Source organism: Rattus norvegicus, chromosome 1, assembly GCF_036323735.1.
Source record: "Rattus norvegicus strain BN/NHsdMcwi chromosome 1, GRCr8, whole genome shotgun sequence".
In the NCBI taxonomy this organism is placed as follows: Eukaryota; Metazoa; Chordata; class Mammalia; order Rodentia; family Muridae; genus Rattus; species Rattus norvegicus.
Genome location: NC_086019.1, coordinates 230509813 through 230522680, shown reverse-complemented (window position 1 = coordinate 230522680; position 12868 = coordinate 230509813). Strand labels below are relative to the sequence as shown.

The 12868-nt window shown below is 40.9% G+C and overlaps 1 protein-coding gene and 1 non-coding gene across 2 annotated transcripts in view; both read right to left on the bottom strand.

The window, feature by feature from the left end:
• Nucleotides 1-12868, bottom strand: part of LOC120100003 (40S ribosomal protein S12-like) — a 673396-nt gene that overhangs the window by 154213 nt on the left and 506315 nt on the right. The gene's annotated exons all lie outside the window — the stretch shown is intronic.
• LOC120100498 (U4 spliceosomal RNA) lies at nucleotides 10387-10534 on the bottom strand. Its single transcript, XR_005500225.1, has one exon. It is a non-coding gene; the product is annotated as a U4 spliceosomal RNA (small nuclear RNA).

The following is a 12868-nucleotide window of genomic DNA, read 5'->3' as shown; positions in this document are numbered from 1 at the left end:
GCACAGAAACTCAAGAGTTGTATGCTGGGTGCTGGCACCTTAATCTCAGGGCACCCAGGGCCATAAGCTGGCTTTAGAAGCTGGAGCTATTCCCGAAGACTGGGAAGTATAATGCTGTGGGCTTGTAAATCCAGTTTATGAGCCTCTGCAACTTGGGGTTGTCAACACAAAAGAAGTTGCTTTGTGCCCCAGGAACTTCTACCTAGATAGATCAAAGGAGTCCTCAGCCAGCAGTGTGTTCTGCACCTAAGAATTCTCTCCTCTGTTACACAATCCCCGGGTGCAGCTACCATCCCCAGACGCAAGGTTGCAAGGCTGTTTTCCATGCCTGGGAACAGCTTCAGAACAACCACTAGCTTCGGCTCACCTGCATTCATATTTCACTCGCTCTTGAAGTTAGATGAAGGTAACTCAAACTCATGGCCTGTGGAGGACCTTACCCCCAGGATTTAGTGACTCATTTCCTAAAAGAGGTCCAGGCCCTAGGAAGATTTGGGAAAAGAGATAAAGAGATAAAGTGTCCCGATGTGACTGCTAGTTAAGTGACTGGAACAACACTTCATGCACTGCCTGAGCAGTAGATGGAGTGAGTCTCTGTGGATTCCCAGCCTTCACAGAGCTGCAATTCCTTACACTGGAATCATCTCCTCAGAGTGCCTCCTCCCTGCTTCTGCTTCAGACAACTCTCGTCTTCCCGAAAAACAGCGATGCCAAACATTACCACTGCTAACCAGATAAGATATTGACTGATTGGACTAGCAGATTGGAGTCAATATTCCCATTTACCAACACCTCTCTTTTTTTCATATTGTCTAACTGTCTCACGGGTTTATGCATTAATAAGTTAATGTTCCACACATATTAATTTTATACTATTTGAATGTGTGTTGTAGTATTTTAAACTTTTTGAATGACTACATTTAAGTTTGAGACTTTAGATTTCGGGATCTTGCTTTTGATGTTTCAATGAAAGGATTACCAAGCTCCCAAGGAACTAATCAAAATTCCAGGGCTACACAGACAGCTTTCAAAAGTTCCTGCTTTGACTGGAGTGGGTTTTTTCCACTTCAAAACACACGAGAATGCCGCATGTTGCTGCTTTATAGGTGAAATGAAATAGTAGATAGCTTTGAATGCCAAGGAAGGGCTTGGGGGTTGTGCCAGTAAATCAAATAATACATTGCAAATTCAATGGAATCTGTGTCCTCAGTGCCAGACCTGGAAGAACACCCCTCGCAAAGGCCACAGATGTTGGACCTTATTCCTCTGGTCCTTGTCTTTCTGGTCCTCTCTTTTTAAAAAATATTTTATTATTTTCTACCAGGAACACCATCCTGTTTGGGTCTTCCCAACCCACTCGGATTTTAATATTTCTTCTTGAGAATGCATAATAGCCTAGACATTTCACATCTCTGCCTAGGGGTTAGAGCTTCTGAGATGGTGTTAACTGTCAAGAGAACAATGGAGCTTACAAAATATGGCCTCCCTAGAGAGCCCTTGAGAAACCTGGCTTTCCATTCATCTTTGCCTCGTATTTCTGACCTTGCGTTCACACTGCTGGAGATCATGATGGTCATGTGCAAGGAATGTGTGAACTAGCTACAAGTGCTAGCATTAGGCAATGTGGAGAGAGCTTATTACAGAAATGGCAGTGTTAGGATCCACTCTTTCCCACATGGTTTCTGCCATCCAGTGTGCTATTTCTTCTATTTCCCCTTGAACAGCTCATTCTTGTCATTGTACTTATTGGCTGCTGTAACAAACATTTGTAGACTTTGGCTTAAATCAATGTAGGTTTATTATCTTTGCTCTGGAGGTCAGAATCCAGCACAGGTCTTCCCAGCAGAAGCTTCCACTTTGAGGATTTCAGTCTCGAGACTCCAGCTCTCTGGAGTTTTCTCAACACATTTCCCCCTTTTCTGAATTTCCAGGACTGTCCACATTTCTTGTTCCTCTCTCTTGAATCCTCAAGGCTAGTGATGCCATTCATTGCTCTATTAGCTGTTGTCACATCTCTCTGACCATAGCTGGAAAAGGTGTTTAGATTTTAGTAACATCAGTGAGTGGGATTCATCTGGGGAAACGGGTGAACACCTCATCTTGGAATCCTGAATCACATCTGAAAAGTCCCATTTGTCATACAATGTAACATCTGAAGATTTTAGAGTAAGGTGCAGACATCTTTGGGAAGTTCTTCTGCTAATTATGGTCATGCAAACTGTGTTCGAAGGGAAGAAAAACTATCTGAAATATAAAATGACTCTTTCCTTCTAGGAAGACAGTATATCTCTTTTTCAAAGTAGGGCTTCCTGTTTTGTTTTAGTTTTCTTAGGAAAACACTCCGGCGTGTTTACTCACCTATATGTTCTTGCTATAAGAGCTTAAATATGATTGGAAGGTTTCAGAAAAGACTAAAAGTGTTATAGATAACTGTACCCAAGAACATACACGAAATGCCTCTTACAATCCTTGACAGCTCATTTACACATTGAAATTTTCTTTTCTTTCTTTATTAACAGGGTCTCACTAGGTATCCATGGCTGGCCTGGAACTCACTGTATAGTACAAACTGGCTTCAAACACAGAGATTTGCCTCCTCTGCCTCTGCCTCTGCCTCTGCCTCTGCCTCTGCCTCTGCCTCTGCCTCTGCCTCTGCCTCTGCCTCTGCCTCTGCCTCTGCCTCTGCCTCTGCCTCTGCCTCTGCCTCTGCCTCTGCCTCTGCCTCTGCCTCTGCCTCTGCCTCTGCCTCTGCCTCTGCCTCTGCCTCTGCCTCTGCCTCTGCCTCTGCCTCTGCCTCTGCCTCTGCCTCTCTGCCTCCTCAAGTACTGGGATTGAAGACTTGCACTCAGCTTTGCACACTGAAATTTTAAGCCCTCTAATTTAGATTTTCCAATATGAATAAAATTCCACAAATGTTCTTTCTTTGGGGCTGTTTACAAAAGCATTCTCTGGACCTTCTCCCTTTCATAGCCTGCATATATCAGGGAGGTCCTGGAGAGCTTCTTTTGCCTTACTGTGAGATTTCCGAAGATCCCTCTTGAGCCTTTGTTTCCAGTAGAAACTCCCTTTTCATGTGGCTTTGTAGGTTTGGGCTACTCAACCTGAAGTTAGCCTTATTCCCAAAGTCTTATTTGTTGGTTTTGTGTGTGTGTGTGTGTGTGTGTGTGTACATAAGAGTGCACACATCATGGTAGTGGTTGTGTGTGTATCTCTACTGTGTTTCCCTGATTTCTTTCTCAGTATGTTTGTAATTGGTATACAGGAAGGCTTCTGCTTTTTGTTAATTTTGTAGCTGCCAGATTGCTGAAACATTGATCGTCTCTAAATATTTTATGGTAGGGGTCATTTGGGTGGCCTACACATAGAATCAGATCACCTTCGGTCAAGGATTCTTTGACTTCTTTTCCTGTTTTTATCCTTTCGTTTCCTTCCTTTGTCTTATCGCTAAGACTCCAAGCTTGCTATTGACTAGAAGTAGAGAGAGTGGATTCACTTTATCTGCTTTTGTACTCGTAAGTGTAATACTTACTCCCTAAGAATAGTTTAGAAGATTTCCTCGTTTATCTATTTTATAGAATAAATTGAGTATTGTAGGTGCTAATTCCTTGAAGTTCTGGTAAAATTTTCCAGTGAATCCATTTGGTCTCAGACCCCTTGAGGCGGGAGGTTGTTTGTTGATGCTTCATTGTTGTTGCTGGTTATAGAGCTGTTTAAATTATTCACGTACTCCTTCCACTTTGGTATTTCATATGTATTTAGAAATTTACCCACTTTTAATTTTCCAAAATTAGTAGAAAATGCATTTTTAGGATATGTCCTTATTATTTTCTGAATTTTATTGCTACGTTTTGTAATGTCTTTCATTTCTCTCATTTCTCCTATAATTTTATTAGTTTGAGTCTTCTCTTCCTTTGTTTAGGTTAATTTGTCCAAGTGTTTAACAATCTTCCTTATTATCATTGATATCTGACTTTTTTCATTGTAATCAATTAGAACACAAAATATGATTTTAATTTTCTTATATATGATGAGACTTCCTTTGTGTCCTACTATGTGATCAGTTTTGGAAAAAGTTCTATGGGCTGCAGATAAGAGGGTATATCTGAAATGTTTGAGTGGAATGATATATAAATGTCTGTGAGAAACATTTAACTTATCATAACATTTAACTTCAATGTTTCTATGTTTAATTTTTGACCAGTTGACCTACCTATTGGTAAGAGTTGGGTATTACAACCATCCACTATCACTGTATTGGGATTAATCTATGATTTCACATATTGTAATATTTCTTATGTAATATTTTTATGAAGTTGGATATGCCCATTTGGTGGGAAGGTTTTTTAAATTATAATCTTCTCTTGGTAGATTATTCTTTTAATCAGTATGGAATGACCTTCTCTTCTGACTAATTTGGGTTTAAAGTCTAGATTGTTAAGCATTAGACTAGCTATGCTTGCTTGTTTCTTAGTTTTAGAATAACTATTTGATCCCTTTATACTAAGGTCTTTATCTTTGATATTGATATGATTTCTTGGTAGTAGCAAGAAAAGATGGCCCCCTTTTTCTAATCCAATCTTCTAGTCAGGCTTTGACTGGGGAATTGAGATCATTAACATTTAAAGTTCTTGTTATTCTACCATTATGTTTCTCTTTGATGTTTTCTTGTACCCCTTTTGATTAACTATCTTCTATTCCTTATTATTCCTCTGTATTCTCTTTGGTGTATTTATCTTTCTCTTCAGTCCTATTCAATTATTATCTTTAGAGTAGCTTAGGTATTAAGAACTCCTTTAGTCTGCTTTTAATCATGTAAAATTTAAATTAATAATAATAGGTAGTTTTGCTGGGTATAGTCTGTGTTAGCAGTGGTGACCTTTCAGAATTTAGAATAATCTTGCCAAGTCCTTTTGACTATAAATGCAGTTAAAAGTTCTCTGGTAGACCTGCCTTTGTAAGTGACTTGACACTTCTCTCAGGCAGTTTTTTATATCTTTTATTATTCTGTGTTTTAGTGTTTCAACTATAAGGTACTACGGGAACTATGGGGAGTGTCTTATGTAGTCCTATACATTTGGTGATCTATAGGCTTGTAGTCTCTGGATGAGCATTTCCTTATTCAGGTTTGGTGAATGTTCACCTATGAGTTTATTGAAAATATTTTTGCCTTTGGTGTAATTTTCATCTTCCCCTTCTGTGCCCCAAAATAGAAGATTTGGCCTTTTTCCACACATATGCACACATGCACACACACACACACACACACACACACACACAGAGAGAGAGAGAGAGACAGAGAGAGAGAGAGAGACAGAGACAGAGACAGAGACAGAGACAGAGAGAGGCAGACAGAGGGTCAGAAAGACAGAGACAGAGAGACAGAGAAACAAAGACACAAAAGAGAGTTTTATATTTTATCATTGACCTATTTTTTATCTTGTTTCAACCCCTGATAGTGTTTTAAATGTGCCCCATTCTATTAGTTAGGGTTCCCACTGAGGTTCGTTGAGCTTTTCACTTCCAGAACCATTTCAGTTTGGCTTCTCTTCAATAACTCTATATCTATATCGAACTTTCTTTTCCTGTCTTAAATTGTGATTCTTACTTCATTCAGTTCTTTGTTTTCACTCTCGAGTACATTTATATCTTTTTTTTTGAGTTGTCAAACACAGAATCATTCTTCTGAAGTGTTTGTTTGGAAGTTCTCCTGGGTCATTCTTACTGGTGGGGGGAGAGGTAGTGTTATGGGAATAGTAATTTTTGAAGATATGTTGTTTGCTATTTCATGTTATTTTGGTTTCTGCACTGGAACTTGTGCATTGGGAAGCAGTTTTCTAGTTGAGTCTTTTTTCTTTCTTCCTTTTGCTCATGTTGGCTTCCTTCTGTCAGTGACAGCATTTACAGTGTTCAGAGAGGATAAGTAATAGTAGGGTAGAGAGGTCGTTTTCCTCTCTGCAACTGGTATTTGGAGTGCCAGGCTCTTTCTGTAGTTATCTTCTGAAAGTTACCTCTGCACTAACAGTTGCTATTCAAAAGTCAAAACGCCCCTCCATGGTCTCTGCTTCTGCTGCTGTCTGGTATGGCGCTCCACACCTGAACGCCCTTTGGTTGAATTCTGACCCAGTCTTTACTTCCGCTGCCTTCTACATGTGGTGTGGAATTCTGTGTACAAGGTGCTTTATCTGGCTCATCTCCTTGCTCCTCCCTGAGTCCACATCTTCCAGCATGGGCTGTGAAACTCCACTGAAACTGTATCTCCTTGCCCCGGGTCTCCCCTTATATTTATTACTTCATTCACAAGGGCTCCACCCTCATGACCTAATCACTTCTCAAAGGCCCACCTCTCCATTCCATCACATTGGGGACTAGAGTTCACTGCATGAGTCAGGGAGCATCAACTTTCAGTCTACAATGAAATGGGTTACTTACTTTCATCTCTGGGTTTTTCATGTGATTTAATTAATGCCAAGCAGATGCCCCTTAGAGCTTTGGAACACAAAAGTTCACATCATGGGACTGTTTTGGAGCAAACATGGTAGGCAGATGTTTGGGCTCTCTGTAGCATTGCAACTGAGGGCTCGGTGACTTTGTGGGTGTCAAGAATCAGAATGTGGAGCACCCGCTTTCACAGAGATCAGCAGAAGTCATGAGTGACCTTCTGATGGTAGCAGAAGTTATGAAGTGTACTGGAAGCTGAGCCTGGAAGCCCAGCCTAGTCTTTAATTCTAAGAATGAAGAAAAGATCAGCGGTCACAGAGTAAAACATGACAACAGATGTGTACTTTCTGCTTGGATTTGCAGGGGAGGTTTCTATGTGGTGCTAATGTGCTTTGATGTGCATATACCTTCTCTTGCAGTAGTCATAACTAAAAGTGTGAGAATGTTAAGTGGTTTTGCTTCTCACTGTCTGGCAATGTTTATTTGCATAGACACCCTCATGTCAACACTGAGAGCTACATGGATACAAATGAGGCAGACACTAACCCCACTATCCATGAGGTCCCACAACACACATTATTTTTTTCCTAATTTTAATACATGCCATGCTTTTGATCTTGAGATTTCTCAGAATCTTGACTACCTGCCCCCCATTTTTACTTTAGACTCATTTAAAGTAAACATTTGCCAAAGGAGATCAAAGGCTCATTCGACTCAGATTGGAACGTGACCCTAGAGAAACAAATACTTGGGCATAAACTTTAAATGATTAGTCCATTTAGTGTAGTTTCTCCTCTCCCTTAATCAGATTATGGTTATTTATTTTTGCCATATAGATCTTAGAGTAATGTCAGACAGAAGGCTGAGTGGTAAATCTGCTCCGACCCACAGGCATGATTTCATTCTATGAACTCTTTCACTACTGTGAAATCACCTCAGGCTAGTAGCCTGCAGTCGTTAGCTCAGACATACATTACAAGTAGAGTACCAGAGAAAGGAACACTTATTCATTGCTGGTGGGAGTACAAGCAGGTTCAGCCACTGTGGGAATCAGTATGGAGGTCCCTCAAAGAGTTGAAATATATCTAGCATATGATTCAGCTATGCCCCTCTTGGGCAAATATCCAAAGGACTCTCCATTTCACCACAGGATTATTTGCTCATCCACATTCACTGATGCCCTTCTTAGTCTCCTGGACTGTTAGCCATCAACCTGGAATCAGCCTAGCCACCAACTGAATTACTACCCCCATGTCATTCTGATATCCACCACAGGGTGGCACCAGCGGCCGGGTGTCAGATCGGCAGCACTGGACAATTTTCTTAGGGCTGCTTGTGGCTTCCCAGTGCATCACTTTGCAGGAGTCAGATTTCTGTCACAGCTTTGCTGAAAGCATGTATTAGGGGGCTCATGTTTGACCACGTGACCTCTTCTTTCTCAGGCATTTCTGCTCTTCAAATCCTGTCTTTGTCCTTAGAGGACTCAGTTACCGACTAGCCGGTGGCTGCCTAGATTTTTTTTCTCCAAACAGAGCAGTGACAAAGAAACCACACAGCTGGTCAAGAGGGCTGGAGTTCAGATGGCCAAAGCACAGGTCACTGGAGGAGGAAAAGAAGACAGATTTGATTCATCAAGAGTAAAAATGTGCATCAAAGAACATTACTGAGAAAGGAAAGGCAACTTTAGAGCAGAAAGTGAATTTTAAAATCACATATAAAGTGACCAGAAGAGGAAAGAACTCTTACGGTGAGATAACCATCAGGCTACAACTAATTAGAATAATCTAATTTAAATATGGGCAGAGGGTAGGACAAGGCCTAAAATATAGACATAAAGAACTAGCAAGAAAAACAGAAGATGGTCCACATCATTAGCCCTAGGGGAAGTCAAGCCCTTAAAAGGCCGAACTTCCTACCCAAATGGCCATCACTTACAAAAAAATGAATGAGTACTTCTGGAGAGGAGATGTAGAATCCTTCCTGTACTACGGGGGTATAAAATACTTGCAGCCACTGTAGAAAAGTTAGGCAGTCCCTTTAAAAGTTATGCATTTCTCAAAATCAAACAAAGTTACTCATAGAGTGGGGCTGGGTGGCTCACACCGGTAATCCTGGCACTCTTGTGAGGCGGAGGTAGGTGGGCTCTGTAAAATCAAGGCTGGGAATGGCATCATAGTAAGATCCTGTTGAATGAAAAAAGAAGGGTAGACTCAGAATTACTAACCATGGTTCAGCAATCTTACACACAACACAGCACACACATAGACACACATACATACTCAAACACATACACAAACATACAAACAACACTTAAGCACATGTGTCCTAGAGAGTTCAAAGCATATTTTCATATACTTAAGATTTTTTTTTACAATAAATAGTGAAAACACCAAATAACCAGTAACTGAAAATGGGATAAACAAAGTATGGTATATACCTATGAGAGGAACTTCTAGGTCACATGGTATCCCATGCTTGACTGTTTGAGAAACGTCGTTTCATTGATGGGAATCCCCCTTTAAATCTGCTCCTTCTACTGCCCAGTGCACATGATGATAGGGAGCGAGATATCAACAGCGAGAAAGAACTGTAGCCAAACATTACACAGAGACACCCCTTCCAAATGAGCTTTTGTTGAAGGCTTACTGTGAGCTGTGGCTCATGGCTGGAGGGGCGCATACTCTAATGGGGAAAGACTGCAAAATAAATGAACACAAGCAGAACCTTGTATGTAAGCAGAAACCGAGTCGAAACAAGGGTGGGTTTTATACAAATGATGAATAATACTAAGCCAAATTTGCTTGAGGGAAGTGTGGGCTGAGAATTGCAGAGGTGAAGAAGCCCCCTGCTTGTGGAGAGGCAGATTCTGGGTGAGGGCTCAGGGCGCTGCAACAGTTTGGATCCTCTCTAGAGCCATTTAAGGCTTTTGCAAGTTGCTTTTATTACTGTTGCAGAAGATAAAATTTATTTAAATAAGGTAGGAGAGTCGTGGGGGAAAGATTATAAATTAAACTTCTGTCTGATTTGAAGCCATTATTGGCATCTGAAAGGGGGTGTTTCAGAGGCTGATCTTCGAAGGGTTGTATGACAGGATTTTTGTGAGCAGTTGGGACAGGAGGAAGATGGGACTCTGCCTTCTACAGAGTCTGACTAAATGCTCCCGAACTGTCTCGCTCCTCGGCATGGCATACTTGTGACTCAGACTGAGGTTACAGCAGCAGCAGTTGTTCTGGGAGATACAGCATTTTCATTGTTTGTCTTAAGATAGGATCTTACTATGTAGCTCAGGTAGATCTCCATCGCCATGCCGCTGGCCTTACTTTGACTGCTGAGAGGACAGACATGCACCACCATGCCTGCCTGACATACAGTGAAAAATATTTGTTCATTTCCCTTTCTATAGTATGTACAGAAGCAAGATGGAGGGCAAGATGAAAATGCCTTCTGATGACCAAAGCTCAGAGCTCATCCTCTGACCACATGTTGTCCTCTCTCTCTTTGATCCCTTTTCTTGCAGACTCACCTTCTCACCTATAGCAGAAGATCATGTCATATATATATATGTATACATATATATATGTATATATGTGTGTGTCTGCATGTGAGTGTACAATATATATTTTTACATAAACACATAATAAATATTGTATATATGTATAATATATATCATTTCAAATAGAAATTAGAAAAATAAGTTTTAAGACAAGAGACTAAAAATCTGAAGGCTTGACTCTCCAGCTGTCAACAATGCCCTAAAATCCTGAGTTCTTCTCAGTCCCCTTCTATGATGTTACCTTCTCAAATGAGCTCTTCTTGGAGACTCAAAATGGCTGCAAGCCCTGAACTGTGTGTTCCCTGTCTACCTCTACAGTGTAGGGAAAATTCATCCCAACATCCCCCATGGAAGTCTTTGATTGCTCTGCTAATCTCACTGAGGTCACATGCTCACCTCTAATCTAGTTGAGATGGCTGTGAGGTAAAAATTCCGTGGCCCTGGTAGCATGCTTCATGCCTATGGTACTGGTGTATTTCCAATTAGCAATAATCGCACCTCGGATAAACCTCATTGGCTACGATACTGCCACTGCGCAAAGCTAGTACTGGTGTATTTCCAAGGACAGCAAATTGTTTCGGACCCACTCCCAGACACATTGAAGGCTTATCTCTAGCTGGTAGCCTAATTTTTCTCAGTCTAAGCATTCCTACTTAAATCATAGTATAAACAAGAACCATGTGGAAGAGTCCAGAACTGTGGGGAAGCATGTGGCCAGAGATGCATGATCACAGAGAAGTGGTCAGCGGTAAACACTGCTTTCCCCTGTAATAGTGATGAAGTGATGTCATGACTTCAACTCTCCAAACATCTGTTGGGAGGCTCCTGTTGCTAAAAGTGGAATGACTGATTAGAGGACAAAGAGCACAGAGCCTCCGCTCATTTCTATCCAAAAGGGAAAGCCAGTTGGTGCCACAGAAGGTATGGTGACGGTAGGAGGAAGTGACTGAGTCATCTCGGAATTCATAATGGCAGGGAAGAGGAACAAATGGTCATGCCTAGACACGCCCATTGGCTTCTCTTTTTTAAATCTGAAAATGGTAAAATTAGTTTGTAGTGTGTTTCTAAAAGGGACCATCACTTAAGAATACGTAGCTTAAAATAAAAGAATGCTTACTTTGTAATTTTGGCTTATTCTAATGACAGGGATGCAGGGAGTGTCCCTTAAAACCATTCAAAGGGAGACGTAGAAAGAACAGAAACAGAATTTTGAAGGAAAAGTGCATAGTCATGGCTGACCATGAGGCCATGAACACAGATTTGTACCAATAAAACATATGGAAAGGCCAGCTGGGAAAAAGGTGAGACTTGAAAAATATTAAGACCTAAGAGGTTCTTTCCCTCCTACCTTTGTGTGTGTGTGTGTGTGTGTGTGTGTGTGTGTGTGTGTGTGTGTGTGTGCATGTGTGTGTGTGTGTGTGTGTGTGTGTGTGTGTGTGTGTGTGTGTGTATGGGGAAAGTTGGAAAAGGTCTTTGGAACAGACAGTGTCAAGTCATACAGAGAAAGTGGAATTATTCAACTGCTGATTTGGCTCCCCAATGCCCCTCACCCCCGCACTCCCTTTAGAAAAAGACTTCAATGTGGAAAGGCTAGCATTGCAGAAAAAACTATTCCAAAAGAACAAATACCCCGGGAAGAACGTTAGCCTAATCAAATTCATCTCTGTAACAAAGACAAATAAATGATATCCCAAGATAATTAAGCAACTACCTCGAGTCATGGGATGTGAATGGCCTCTTTCAATGAAAGCCACATCATAATCCCAAAAACCTGTTACTATGTGACCTTGCATGGTGAGTAGGACTTTGCAGATGTGGTTAACTAAGGCTCTTATGATGGAAAGATCCAACTATTTCAATGGGCCCATTGTAATATCCAATGTTCTTATGAGAGGAAGGTTGGAGGGTCAAAGAAGCAGCAGAGGTTGTAGGAATGGAAACAAAGGTTGGCGTGATGCCCCTGATGGCTGGGGGCACCAGTCAGGGAATGTGAAGCTGGAAAAGGCAAGGGCAGGGGTTGTCCCATCAGAGGCTCCAGGAGGAACCAGTCCTGCCAACACCTTCATTTTAACTCAGTGAAACTGTTTTTGTTTTTGTTTTTTTATTATTGCAATGATGTAATGTAACAAATCTATGTCGAAGCCAGAAAGTCCATGGGAATGTTTCAGAAGCAACAGGAAACTATTCCAAGCCCAGTGCTTCAGAGCTAACAAACTCCTGTGAGAGGAGTGGTTCAGAAGAGTGTCTGTAGGCACACCCAGTATTATGAGATGGTACAGTAAGCACAAATGTGACACTCATTGTGGATGAAAGTTTGAAGTTCCTTATTAAAGAGGTTGTCTGAAAATACATAGAAAAGGAGGTTAACACCAGAAACAAGCATATAAAGGAATCTATTCTCTTCAAATAGGGTGATTCTGGTTTTAAAGTTACTAGGTTTATTTTCAAGGACATGTCTGTATCAAACAAACAAACACTCAAAAAAAAAAAGCTTTGGATAAAATCCCCAGTGATAGTAATTTGCATATAAGACAGACAAATGTAGACCAAGTCATGAAAGACTTAGGGAGATTCATAGTTGACTGAACAGATGTACCAGAGTGTGTTGTCTACTGGAACAGAGCCATTTTGGAAAAACAAAAGCAAAAGGCAGATCAATTTTCTTAGCTGTCCTTCGTTAGTAATGTGCATGACTCTGTAAGGAACACCTTACTACATGGCCAGCTCTGTAAAGAACATCCTTACTGCATGGGTGCCTCTGTAAAGAACATCCTTACTACATTTTGTGGATAAAACAGTTGTTAAAACCATGACTTTTTGAAAAGAATTCATACTAAAAGTGTCTTCCTAGACCAGAAAAATCGAACAGTTGCTAGA